At 44.3% G+C, this 5,118-nt stretch overlaps 1 pseudogene; it reads left to right on the forward strand.

Annotated features, from left to right (window-relative positions):
• Positions 1 to 2,518: 2,518 nt before the first annotated feature.
• Positions 2,519 to 3,806, forward strand: LOC129033623 (elongation factor 1-gamma-like; annotated as a pseudogene).
• The last annotated feature ends 1,312 nt before the right edge of the window (positions 3,807 to 5,118 follow it).

A 5,118-nucleotide genomic window follows, 5' to 3' on the forward strand; every position in this document is an offset into this window, starting at 1 on the left:
AAGCACTTTTATTACTTATCTTGTACCCCTTTTGACAGATGTTCCGAAAGACCCCTGGATTAGGAGCTATGGGCAGGGGTGCTAGGGCACCTTCCACGGAGTCAGAAGACCCAGCATCAACAACAATAACAAAGCTTTTTTGAAGAAGCTTTTGACAAGCCACCTAAAATCCAAAAACCTCTGCTTTCTCCCTTTCCTGGTTTAGCCTCGTTATACTGAAATCTATTAGGACACAGGTTCTTTCCAGTCACTGCCTTTTGCTAAACTCAGAGTTCCTACAGTCCTCACCTTCCAATAAGCACATTTTACCATAGATTCAACCGAAGTCCATCAAAGTTTGTATATAGTACCCTCCCTTCCCCATTAATAGCCTGTCTCCCAGGCTCTTAAAGCAGAAGTGGATTATGAGAAGACAGTCAAACAGTGAACAATGTGAAACCCTCCCATTCCCCTCATGTCCCCACCCAATGTAGGACCTCTCAAACAACAAGCTCTCCACAGTCTCAGGACATCGCTAGTGCAGAAACAGTGGCTTTGTTGGATAAAACTCTAGCTCTAAGCAGACTGATCCTAGGCACTAAGAAGACTGATCCTAAGCACCTGGCCATCAATGGCCTCCAATGTTGTTCTTTTTGAGCAGGACAAATATAGAAAAGCAGAGTTTGGGTCCCATTGTTATTTCTAGGATTGCCAAGAATAACCCATTTTCATGCTTCATAGTCCATATTGTGTGAGATCTTTATTCTTTCAATGCTCTGATTCTTGACATTAAAAATGAGAGACATTGATTTGTCTTTCCTTATGCAAAATCTGCAGTTCTTCTGGATCTTCCCCACATAGTACCTCAGAACATTTTTGGCCTTTTCTCTGACATCCTGACATTGTAACCACAGAACCACTTCGATGTGTTTCAACTTTGTCAGTAACAAAATAATGAGCTGTTTCTCAGTGCAGTGGACTCCCAGGTTGCAGGTCACATAACCTGAGCTTACCCAGATGAACCAGCATGCCCAATTTGTGACCCCAGAGCCAGCCAGAATAACAAAGTCAACCACAGGTGGAACCTAAGTGCTTGGATTGAGGAACAGGGACCAAATTAAGAATCAAGGGGTGCTCTGTTTCGTTGCGGTACAGACCCAAAAGCCAAGGACTCAGCATCGCCTCTTTGCATAAACCAATTTATATCATGCCTCATTGCATTTTCCTATCTCTCTCATTGTTACTCTCTGCTTTTAAAATCTGCCCCTAGACCGCAGCTCGGGGAGACAGTGTTGAACGTTGCCTCCTGTCTCCTTGCCAGTTTACTTGCAATAAAGCTTTTTCCTTTCTCAAAAGCTGATCCCATAGTATTGGCTTCTATGCACATGGATAGCAAAACCATTCCTCAGTAACAACATGATCCAGAACATTCCAAGGCATGATTATAATCACCTAACATTTCAATATTGATGTTCAGTATTTATTCACTCTCAAAACACGTCACAGTTCCAGTTTCAGAACACAAGTGTTGCAGAAAAATTGAGGCACTTAGAAAATGTAAGCAAACCAAGATCATTTACATATATAAGAAAGCTTAGGCTCAAAGTGGGTACTTACTCCAGGTCTCACATCCCCAGAGTTACAGGGCCAGGACACAAACTCAGGCCATCTGTACCCAAATCCACTGACTTTGCCACTAGTCCATACTAGCTCACATTGGGTAGCTCAGTTCTTCAGAATAACTCCATTTTATGGGGAAAACTGATAATATAAGAAAGTCAAGTCTTTACCATGATGCCATAGCTGGGGTGAGCATCAGATTTATCAAAACAATGGAGAGAATGAGGGAAAGAGAAAGGGGAAAGGGAGTCTCTTTGTGAAGTGATTCTTGCGTCTGATTCATATTCCTTATGGAGTTTTTCACCTTTTAGACCTCCTATTAATCTGAATTAGAGTTCTGTGCCACCCTGTCCTGGTCCCACATACAAACACACACTTGAATAGTCTAAGGGTAATGTGTCCTAAGAAAGCCAGAGAAGTCACTCAATAGGGATGCTCCATCCCAATGGATGCAGCTCTCTGTCCTGAAGTGCATGGGGGAGAAACATAAGTCAACAGCTGGGGACTCTATCCAGATAAAGCCACAACCCAGACGAGAAGAGGCCAGATAAACAAGGCTGCCCAGTGCTCGGCCTCCTCTCTGGGCAAGGTGGCCTAGGGTCAGAGAGCAAAACACGTACCTGTCCCCAGGGCTGGTATGTTTTGTTTTGTTTTTTTAATCATTTAGGCAATGGCTTATCAAGAATCTGGCTCCTTTAATTAGACTGAGCTATGGACCAAGGGCCAGGAATTCAACTCTCAGCCACATCCTACAACTATGGTGTGACTCAGCTGACCACAGTGCCTTTTCCTCTTGCCTCCCTTCCCCACTGCCTCGCTCATAGGAGATAGAAAGTCTGCCTATCAGCCTTCCTCAGAGGGCCTCAATCAGGCATATGGTAAAAATAACAGCAACACCCCCTTTCTCTGCAGAATCACCATGGCAGCTGGGACCCTGTACTCATATCCTGAAAACCTGAGGGCCTTCAAGGTGTTCATTGCTACTCAGTACAGCGAGTCTCAGGTCCACGTGCTCTCCACACCACCCCACTCCCACTTTGGCCAAACCAACAACACCCCTGAATTTCTCTGCAAATTTCTTGCCGGCAAGTTTCCAGCATTTGAGGGTGATGATGGATTCTGTGTGTTTGAGAGCAATGCCATTGCCTACTATGAGGAGCTGCAGGGAAGTACTCCAGCGGCAGCAGCCCAAGTGGTGTGGTGGGTGAGCTTTGCTGACAGCGATACAGTGCCAATACCTGGGTGTTCCTCACTGTGGGCATCATGCAGCATAACAAAAAGGCCACTGAGAGTGCAAAGAAGGAGCTGAGGTGAATTCTGGGGCTGCTGCATGCTCACTTGAAGATGAGGACTTTTCTGGTGGGTGAACAAGTGCCACTGGCTGATATCACAGTTGTCTGCATGCTGTTGTAGCTCTATAAGCAGGTCCTGGAGGCTTCTTTCCACCAGGCCTTCCCCAATACCAACCGCTGGTTCCTCACCTGCATTAACCAGCCCCAATTCCAGGTTGTTTGCGGGGAAGTGAATCTGTGTGAGAACATGGCCCAGTTTGATGCTAAAAAGTTTGCAGAGAGCCACCCTAAACAGGACACCCCATGGAAAAGGAAGTGTTCACAGAAAGAGAAGCAGAAGCCCCAGGCTGAGCAGAAAGAGGATAAAAAGGCAGCTATCCCTGCTTCTGAGGAGGAAATGGATGAATGTGAGCAGGTGCTGGCTGCTGAGCCCAAGGCCAAGGACCCCTTCACTTACCATCCAAGAGTACCTTTGTGTTGGATAAATTTCAGTGCAGGTACTCTAAGGAGGACACACTCTCTGTGGTACTGCCATATTTTTGGGAGCAGCTCAATAAGGACGACTGGTTCCTGTGGTTCTCAGAGTATCACTTCCTTGAAGAACTCACCCAGATCTTCATGAGTTGCAATCTCATCACTGGAATATTCCAGTGACTGGCCAAGCTGAGGAAGAATGTTTTTGTCAGTGTCTTCTTTGGAACCAACAACAGCAGCTCTGAGTCTGGGTCTTGCAGGGCCAGGAGCTTCCCTTTTCGCTGAGTCCAGATTGGCAGCTGAGACTACAAGTCATATACATAGTGGAAACTGGATCCTGGCAGCAAGGAGACCCAGGCACTGGTTCAAGAGTACTTTTGCTGGGAGGGGGCCTTCTAGCATGTGGGCCAAGCCTTCAGTCAGGGCAAGATCATCAAGTGAGCAACTCTTGCCATTGCCTAGCTGCCTGCACCTGCCCTTCAGGGAGATGGGGGTCATTAAAGGAAACTGAATACTGGAAAAAAAAACAGCAAACATTAACTAGCATTTATAAATACCTACTATGTGTCATATTCTTCACATATATGATTTTTATCTGCCAACAACTCTGTGAGGTAGTGATTATTCTCATTGTCCAGGTAAGAAAACTAAGGCTCAAGGAGTTAGACAACTTGCCTCAGGTCAGCAGCTGGTAAGAAGTAAGACTTCAGTTGGAACCCAGGTAATATCTGGCTCTAAAACTGTGCTGGTTGCGCTATGCCATGGTGCACTCACTGTTGCTCTCACCTTCATCACAACAGTTTCTTTCCCCAGGGAAGAGCAGTGGCCCTGTTGGAAGAATGATTACACTTTTTCCTTTCTTTTTTTTTTAACCCATTCACTGCACCACCTCTCTCCAGTGGACTTTTAATGTTGGAATCTGGGGATTCAGACCCAATGTATTAGTCTGTTTTCACACAGCTATAAAGAAATGCCCATGACTGGGTAATTTATAAAGGAAAGAGATTTAATTGACTCACGGTTCCACATGGCTGGGGAGACCTCAGAAAACTTACAATCATGGCAGAAGGTGAAGGAGAAGCAAGCACCTTCTTCACAAGGCAGCAGGAGAGAAAAGAATGAAGGAGGAACTTCCAAACACTTACAAAAGCACCTGATCCCCTAAGAACTCACTCACTATCATGAGAACAGCATGGGGGATACCACCCCCACGATCCAATCACCTCCCTCCCTTGACATGTGGGAATTACAATTCGAGATGAGATTTGGGTGGGGACAAAAAGCCAAATCATATCATCCAAATTTGGGGAGTCATGCCCATCAGTCCCTCATTAATTTCACTGTGAGTTTGGGAGACCATGTGACTATTTTTCAGGTGATTCCCCTCATTCTTTTGAGAAGCACAGATTGTACAGAATAATCTGTACATCAAACCCTTGTAACATAAAATTTACCTATATAGCAAACCTGAGCATGTATCCTCAAACCTAAAATAAAAGTTAAAAAATAATAATAAATAAAATTCATAATCATCATCATTATCATGAATTAAAATTTACCAAGTATGCTTAAATCCATGAATTCATAATGATTTTTAGTGAGACACTGGGAAAATGTGCACTTTGGATATTCAATAATATTAAGGAATCTCCAGTTTATACACAAAGATGAAGAAAAAAGACTAAGGAATCTAGGAGTAATTACGGTAATCGAGATGTTTCTAAAAGAGTCCTTATATTTCAGAAATATATAC

This window comes from Pongo pygmaeus, chromosome 2 (genome assembly GCF_028885625.2).
Source record: "Pongo pygmaeus isolate AG05252 chromosome 2, NHGRI_mPonPyg2-v2.0_pri, whole genome shotgun sequence".
Lineage (NCBI taxonomy): Eukaryota > Metazoa > Chordata > Mammalia > Primates > Hominidae > Pongo > Pongo pygmaeus.